At 41.8% G+C, this 9,002-nt stretch overlaps 1 protein-coding gene across 1 annotated transcript in view; it reads right to left on the bottom strand.

The window, feature by feature from the left end:
* Positions 1-9,002, bottom strand: part of CFAP46 (cilia and flagella associated protein 46) — a gene marked incomplete at its 5' end in the record, with an annotated part of 74,987 nt that overhangs the window by 523 nt on the left and 65,462 nt on the right. The gene's annotated exons all lie outside the window — the stretch shown is intronic.

The following is a 9,002-nucleotide window of genomic DNA, read 5'->3' on the forward strand; positions in this document are numbered from 1 at the left end:
CCCCCCCCCCCCCCCCCCCACCCCCGTCACCAGCCTGATTTAGTCTGAGAATGGTAAGATCCAAAGAGGGGAGGGGAGTTGTTACTCTACAAATAACATTGTGAGCTGCACATGTGAGAATTCTCCACGAGACATCTGTGGTCTTCACAGTCACCTCACCAAATGTCGTGAGACGATGGTCTTTTACAGCACAATTTTGGCCTCGGTGGGCTCGAACATTCGCAGTGCTCAATCTTAAACCCAGACTATCAACCTGATTTTGATAGCCACATCCTTTCATGACTCATGTTCTTTACTATTAATACCGTGGGATCTAGAGCAGAAAAGTGAATGGATATATATGCCTCTTTTAAATGTTTCAGAAATATTGTGAGACAGGAAGGGTAAGATATTAAATTATTATTTGTATGTGTATTTTTCTACCCATTAATCTTACAACAGTGAGGTATGATTTGAAAGCAAAAATTCTTGCATTTTAGTCTCAGATTTTCCCTTTCAAGGATATGTTGACCTAGGTTAATCACATGTTAATGGTATTGGATGTATTAAATCATGAAGAATTGGCAAGAAGTGTTAGTATTTAATTAAAAGCAACAGAATTATTTTATCTCCTGAGAAGGTGGGGATACGTAGACTATAGCTCTGTAGTACAAAATAAGGCATCCAGACTTAAATAATGGCAAAGAAAAACACAATGTAAATATATGTGGGAAAGCCTTAGAAAATGGCAAGTTAACGTGAGATTTGCCATCTGGTGACTGGCTCTATCACCCTCAATGGCAGTCACTCGTGGTTAAGCGGTTCCGATGAGCCTTTTAGACTATTTCACCAAGGAAAATGAGTTTGCATCTGTAAATCGATTGAGGACACCACTTTGTAAAGGTAGTCAAAGACAGTGTCTCCAACTAACAAAAACTGGAACACGCCCACACAGCACACCAATAGCCAGTGCGAGATTAGCCATAGGTCCCACCCCCAGTGTGTGTGGCGGGGTGGGTAGTCTGAGACCAGGCTTCGAATTACTGCACTCAAAACATTGTGAGGAAGCTGTAGGGCACTGCTCACGTTCCACCCACAGAGCAGACAAATAAGCTTGGCTTTTTGATGAGGAAAAGGTAGAACTATAGCACAACAGGAACTAAAGAGGAATCCTCAGACTGAGAGAACATACAGGAATACACCGAGAAGTGATGGCATTAAGCCCTGCTTCCTTCTGCCTACTCACTCACTAGTGCTAGAAAGAGAGGGCAGAGTTTTCTCCCCAAGTCAGGTACAGAAGTCCTCCCTGCCTATCCATCTGCAGCGCTCCTGTGACAGCCACCCAAATACCTTCACAGTCGAAAGTGCTAACGTGATTGGGTTTTTTTTTTTTGGAGACACATCAGAAAGAAAAAGTTAGACTTGCATGTTGTGGGTAAGGAGAGAAGAGGAAGCCACAGGAGTGGGAGGAATGGCTTAAGTTGTGCAGGAAACAGTTAATTTCACTTAGAAGACAGTGAGATAAGGAGAAAGTTTCCTGCCCCGCGTGACTGGTGAAGAAGTAAGGAAAACAGCGTTTAGTACGTGAGATGATGCAGTGCAGGATGTTAGGATGGAGGATGTACCGGTGCCACAAAAATGAGTGAGAAACGTAATCTGGAGAGCAAGGTTTATAGACATGAACGGACTTTTGTTGAGAAGCAATTTATCAGGGTGAAACAAGTGAAAGCCTGAGAGGCGGGAGTGTAATCCGAGCCATGGAAGTAGAACATGGCACATGAGGTAGGTGATGGCTGGGTGTGGCGCACTGCAGCCAGCAGCTCTCTGGAGAGAAGCATTTTTGCATCATCAGGAGAAGCAGAAAAGCAAGAGAAATTGAGGAAGTAGAGAAAGCATATGGGAGAAGCAGGGACAAACAAGCATTCATTCAGTCCGTTAGGATTAGCGTGAAGGTATCAGTTGTCTTTGCAACGGCGAATTTAATGATTTAATTAAATACTCTGAAAAACGCCTGAGCAGGATCTAAGGGACACAGAAGGGTTCATCACCTAAACCTGCGTTCCTTGTGTGAAGCTCTTTCTTGAGAGTTTACAGAGAAACCGTTCACGTCTAATTCCACACGTAGCTCATGGCTGAACTGTTCAGACTGGAGTTGTGCTTCCGCACCGGCCCCTCTGGCACACTCTACAGATGACACCTACGGCTGTCCTGTATCGTTTTGTCACCCTGTTAGACAATCGCGCTGACATGCAGCAAGCACAGACATAAAAATGTAGGCTGCAACGGGGTGATATGAAAATTAGTGCTTCTGGACAAATAGGAAATGAATATTAGAGCCTAATTAGTCTTCATTCGTTTGGAGAAGGAATTAATTAGTCTTAATAGGACCACAGAGGCATCACAAATGTTTTCCTTCCATCAAGCAAAGCCTACATTGAACAACAATTAATCAATCATTCTCAGGGTGTCTGCAATATTTCTGACTTTCGTTTTTCAGGTCCTCACAAGTGTTCTCAGCTAAGGGCCGGGTTGTGACTGGTTTATTAACATCAGCACTCCCGTATCTGTGGGGAAAGCCATTCCCCTGCACAAGGCAGGCACTCCTACCTGCTGCACTTAGGAACACATTTCTTTTCAAATGGTTACCAATTCTCCAGCCTTAACATATTGTCTCGAGAGAGTTGCTGGCTCTGTGAGAGGTTCCCATCTTTGATACGAACAAGGAATTACAGAATCATTGGGAGTTTTCATGTCATGGTATCTTCAGTAATGCTTTTCAGGAGCAGGACACTGTTGTGCCTGCCTGTCAGAGGGAAGTGAACACCTTGATGTTTTGGTAGCAGACCAGCCAAACAATATTAGCCCTGACACAAAGTGTTACAGAGTTCCCAGAGGTTGATTGTGAAGACTTCCAGTGCAACACAATAACAAAAAATTTAGACCTACAAGCAAAAAAAGTGTGTGCGTGTGTGTTCTCTATTTTTGAAGAAAGTTGCCCACAGGGACTGAAGAGACACCTCCTGCATTATGTGGTAAGGACACAGCATGAACGTTGTACCATATACAAAACATAAATCATGTACTGGATGGTGTTAAAAAATCTGAAGATTTCATGACTAAAAGGTGTGAATGATGCCAATGTGCTCACACTTGTGGACTAATAAACAGCATCACGTGTCCTTGAATTTTTGTTTTGCCACCAAGAGTATGCCTAGAGATCACATCCCTTTTCTAAGAAATATTTTATAGCATTATCTACAGTTTGCAAAATTAGCAACGTAATACTAAACCACTTTGCTTTGTGATCATTTATTACATTTTAATGATGCAAACCAGACAAAGTTAACTGCCCTGCCTGTAAATCTCCCGTGACATCGGGGGATAATTGCTTTGTGGTTTTGCTTAAGAAGTTAGCAATAATCCATCAATTTATTTCTTATAATGGAAACAGCATTTTTATTTTGGGGGAGCATAGACTATGGTTGCCTTAAGAGCTCTGAGGTATGTGCTATAGAGTGTTATAAGGTCATGCTGGTTCCTTTGGGACGACAGAGAGGAAGGCACTGACAGTCAAAGCTAGCTAAGTGGTTTACTGAGTAAAACCGAGAAATCGTGGAAAAGTTAACAGCAATTTTAGGACCCATCAGACCCTTCAGCTGTTTCAGCATGGAACGAGTCCCTCCTTGTAGATCCCTTCCTGTAGATCCAACCTTCTTGTTCTTCACGCCTTTATGGTGCTGTTCCGAGTGAACAAAGTTCTCTATCTTCCATCTGTACAATGCGGAACTCTCTGCTGGGCACACCAACCTTCACGGAGAGCATTACATCATCTTGCCACATCTCCAGAGGAATGAGCTCTTATGAACAGCACATACAGGTGGTATTGCTACGGGTGGTGTATACTAACAGCACGGCAAGCCCTCAAGTTATATAGCAGGTCACTCACGCTAACCTGGGTCTTCACAGCCAGGTCTATAGTTAAACTCTGCCTAGATTCTGCTTGAAATCACTATCTCCTCATTAGGACCACTTCTGCAGTGGCCCACCGCAGCTGCTCTGCATTTATAGTTGTGCCAGCACTTTCTTGTGGAAATAAATAAACACACCTGTTCTCAAGGCTGCATATTCCTGAGGAATAAAACCAGGTTCCTGGCTGAATTTTGGCATGCAAAAAAAAGAATCAAAACGCCTTTCAAGATCAGATATTTCAGTAAGGGATAAAATGCTGGGGTTTGAAAGCAGGCTATCCTGGCTATTTCCATAGGCTCAAATCTAGAGAATTATACATTTTAAACTGTCACACGATCAGCTCCCCTCACCACCCACCAGCAGGGAAGAAGGTGAGGGCTTAGCCACTGAACCACGTGGTGGTGCACTTTTTTGTGTTCTTACTCTGGCAACAGATATCACAGCTTCTCTAGGGGTTCCCTGCTGCTTCTTCAAGATACAAGTATCTTAATAGGCAGATTTTGTTTGTCCTAAAGTCACACGTAACCGCAGAGCACTGCTAGAGGAGCTACTACCTGCTCCAAGTGAAAGGGCACGGAGAAGGGCAGAGATTCTTATTAAGGCCCAGCTCTACCAAAAGTTCATCCTAAGCGGGATCATTCTGGCATAGCTCTGAAGGAGGGGAGCACTGAAGTAGGGGAGATGGACACTAGTCATCCATCTGCATCTCAGCACACTCAGATTCCTCCTTTTGCAAATATTTTTACCTTGTTTTTTGGTAAAAATGCACTTAATCACATGCCAGAGTTTCCACTCGAGTAAGGAGACCTTGTCCTTGCCCACGCTGAGCATTGCCAAGGGTAAATTCCTGGCTTTAGCTGGAATATTAATTCCTCGTTTTCCTTTGTTTCCTGCTTTCTCTTCCATTTGCTTCTCCTCCAGCTGACCAAAACTCCCAAAATAAAGCACTTCCGATGTTCTCCTTCAGCTTGCTCCTACCTGCAGATCTGTGACCCCGCTCAGAAGAGACCGTCTCTTGCAATAAATAGACGTATAAAGGAGAGAGGGTTTTGATGGGAGTGTTCAGTGAGGTGAGGTTAGGCTTGTCTAAGCCTAGGCAGGTCCGGCACTCACACGCTTTGAATCTCTGGAATACTCCTCTACCGCTATTCCTACGTGACTGATCCCACAGGGGTATGCAGGGCAGAAAAGTTTGTTCACAGTCTAGCTAGAGGAATAAAATACATATTCATCAGCTAAAACCTTTTCTGTTTAATGTCAACCTCAGTGAAAATGATTATCCAAGAAAACAGAGTCATGGACATTAACAATAATTCTCATCTCAATTATTGAGAAATATAATTTGTAAATGATTAGTGAAGAGAAGATTCTTAGAAAATTTATGATAATGTTCTTTTTTATAATACTTCATATTATAAATTGTACTATTCTTTCTCTTTATTACATTTATATTGAAGCCTCTTTCCTTTTCTTTGTCACAAAGAGTTAAAATCTGTAAGAATTTAAGAGCCTTTCAGTAATTTGGCACATCAGTTTTAGCTCAGCTATTATCCAGCTGCATCAAGATATTAATGTAGTCATCTCTCTTTAGTCTCAATGAATTGCTATAAAAATGTCAAACAATTAGATTATATTGGCCAGCGTAGCCCTGTTTGATTGAGTACAGATGTAGGCCATGTCCCTTGAATCATGCTGATGAAGAAGCAGAAAGGCTTGCAGAACTCCAGTGCAAATTTATTTCCATACACGAGCCATTCAGGTTTCTAGTGTCAGTACTCGCAATACTAATAACCAAAAAACGCTAAATAGGGATTTTCAGACGGAATAAAAGTCAATGTCATTCAGGACAAATAGTAACGTACTCTGTTAGGGGAGAAAAAAACCCCTATAAAATAGCACCGAAGGCAGTGTGCTGGTACAGGCATAGCCACCGCCCCATTGCGCGGATGTGACTATCCCAGCGGATCTCTCTTACCTCCGGGAATAGTATTGCTTAATTTCTGTCCCTGCTTGCACCAGAAAACACACTTTTGTGTTGGGAAAACAGCCAGCGAATGAATTCTGGATAGAGATACCTGGTTACAAACGTCTTTGTGTTGGCTGCTACGCCGTTTTGGAAGTCAGTAAGACCGTGGACTTCCCTTTTTTGGCACATACAATGTGTGTACCCAGATGCACGTGCAGCCCTGTCATGGAACACCCGCCCAGAAGGTGCAAGCTCTTACAGATGAACTGCCCCTCAGCCTCCTGCTGTCCACACAGACCACATGCAATTGAGAGTTAAAGCTACGCCAACGTTGCTCACATTTTGCTAGAGCAGAGACATAATAGGGAAAGCATCTGCCAGCGTCTCTCCATGGTGTGGTCTTCCTCCGCCCCAGCAAATCCTTACCCACATGCATCTGAGCCAGTATTTGGTCATGAGCAGCAGTGCAGGAATCAGCGCAAATGAACACTTCTGGCCAACAGTTTCCATTTTCCATTTCCTGTAGCATGGAAAAGTTGTTATGCCAGCTCTTGAATTATTGAATTGTGGAATATTCCATAAAAAATGGAAGCCTGAACCATCCATTCTGGTAAGAAACTTGTCTCGTTACAGTAACTTTACTTCCTGTAAAAACATTAAGTAACCGAAAAGGCTAGAGGGAAATAAAGAACATGGTAAAAAATATTGTCAGATGTATGCTCAGAAAACAAACACTAATTCCTAATTAGTGCAGCCTTGCTGGAGATTTCTGGAACAGCTGTTAATCTTTGTGGACATCTAGTTTCTCCCAAGAATTTCAAATGGTTTCAAGTGGAAGATGATCAAGAAATGTGATAGGTCACAAACGTTCCGTTACAGGAAAGAACGTAGCACTGGAGCTCAGTACTCGTCTCGCTTCCAGTTTCATCCTGCCAGTGTTCACCCTCTTCTGCCATCATGTGTCAGGCTGAAGCATTTTATGAAATAAAGGAAAAATAAATTGCAGCAGTAATTCAGTGATAACGAAGTAAGTCCCCGAATATTTCCCATGGTAATGGACACTGCCACCAAACTGAGAAGTTATGTTTGTAATGTTTGAAAATTTGAAAGCTAGTCAGTTGTATATAAATTCTATTCACATCTTCATTTGCTGATGGTGACACAAAACACTGAGGCTTAAGATTATGGATATTGAAGATTATTTCCCTTTTAATTTCTTGTATCTTGTTAGCCTAAGACACAGGCCTTTACTCCTGAAAGGCATCTTTGGTTGGTTGGCTTCAACTGTACTGAAGTGAACAGTGACTCAGCGTAGGTATTCTCTCGACAATGGAAAACACATTCCATGGTAGCTGTGATTGATTACGATTGTTTTAATGTCTTAAAAATACACATATATACAATAACAGATAGCAAGATTCAGACTTCAGAGAATATTATAATTAATATTTTGCATACCAGCGACATTGTTAACGTATCATACTGCACTTTTGTAAAAATGGGACTAAAAAATCATTCCTTGTACCATCTTAGGCTATCCTTTGGAAAGCTGCAACTTATTTAAATCGCTTCCTTTCTTCTTATACTTAAATGAAGACTGTGGTGACTGCTGCTTTTGAAAACAGTACCTACCTGGGTCACGGAAGACCACCCGTGTCCAGCTCTCACGCAGAGAAATACCCTTACCTACTCATTACCTGAGAAGACTCAGGCCATCCACAGACTGGTAAATATTTCAGGACAGGTAAAGACACCTTCAGTTTTAACTCCACCACACTCTAAAAATCCATGCCAGTAACCGTCTGTTACTGCATCTGCGTCACACCCTTCAGCTGGAGGCGCAGACATGTACCTGAGAAGTACGTTAACAAGCGCTTACAACCTTTACAGTCCTTGAGCTGGTCTCTCACCCACAGCACAGAGGATTTGATTCACATGGGATGCTTGGCTCCCCTCTGACACCCTATTCCTGGAGAGCTTTCAGGTCAGGCGGGCTGCCAAGGCAGGGGTCAGAAGGCTTGGCAGGATGTAGTCATTAAACTAGTGCTCAGACTCAGAGGAATGGGCTTAACTAGTCACGGGAACCTATTTTTACAACCACCTCAGATCTGCTCTGACTTCCCTGCCCACAAATACCTACCGCTGAGGATCCTGGCTTTGGAGAGAGATGAGAAATCCTTGAACAATTGTTCATGGCAGTTTAAGTTTAGAGCAGTTACACCAGAGACTAATGACAGAGCTTCTGGTTTTTTGTTTATTGGCTTGGTTTGGTGTGGTTTGTTTTTTTGGTTTTTTGGGTTTTTTTGGTTGTTTTATCATTTTGTAGCAAACTTGTTGCAGTTCTTCCCTGCAGCCCGTTTAGAACTACAGGCTTTTCTTGGACAGCTACCTACTACTCAGATTATGTTCTTGTCCTAGAATATTATCAATAAATTCACCATGATTTTTTTTTTCTCCTCACATTTTTTAGATTACATAAATTTTAGCTGACCAATTCTTTTCATGATCAAATATATTATGAAATGTCATTTCTGTTATAAAAGCTAATTGATAATGTGATTTGTTATGTTACTGAGACATAATTCAGAAAGTTATTTTAAAGCCGTTGATGCATGGAATAGCACTAACTGTTTAATATTTCTTGTATGAATGGATACAGCACAAGGGAACGATGTGGTGCCATGTGGATGAAATATCTTCAGAAGCTTTTATTCTTGTTGTTTGGGCTTGTGCCAATGTCTTTCTAGTAGAGAGCTCATACATCCTAAGCTGTATCTACTGTAATTTATTCCTTGGTCATTAGTTAGTAGGATTTTTTCCTCCAAGATGCTAAAAAATGTGTAATATTTTAAAAATTAAGAGCTCACAGTCTAATAAATGGAGAGCATTCTCTAAAACACTCCTTCAGAAAGTGCAAAAGTATTTTTTGTTTAATAAAAATATATTCATGTTATTTTTATCTCTTAATAATTTCTCACTTAATATAATAAAACTGATTTCTTGCTCTTGTGAGACCCCAGCTGGAGTACTGCATCCAGTTCAGGGGTCCCCAGCACAAGAAAGATGTGGAGCTGCTAGAGCGAGTCCA

Source organism: Buceros rhinoceros, unplaced genomic scaffold (genome assembly GCF_000710305.1).
Source record: "Buceros rhinoceros silvestris isolate BGI_N320 unplaced genomic scaffold, ASM71030v1 scaffold567, whole genome shotgun sequence".
Lineage (NCBI taxonomy): Eukaryota > Metazoa > Chordata > Aves > Bucerotiformes > Bucerotidae > Buceros > Buceros rhinoceros.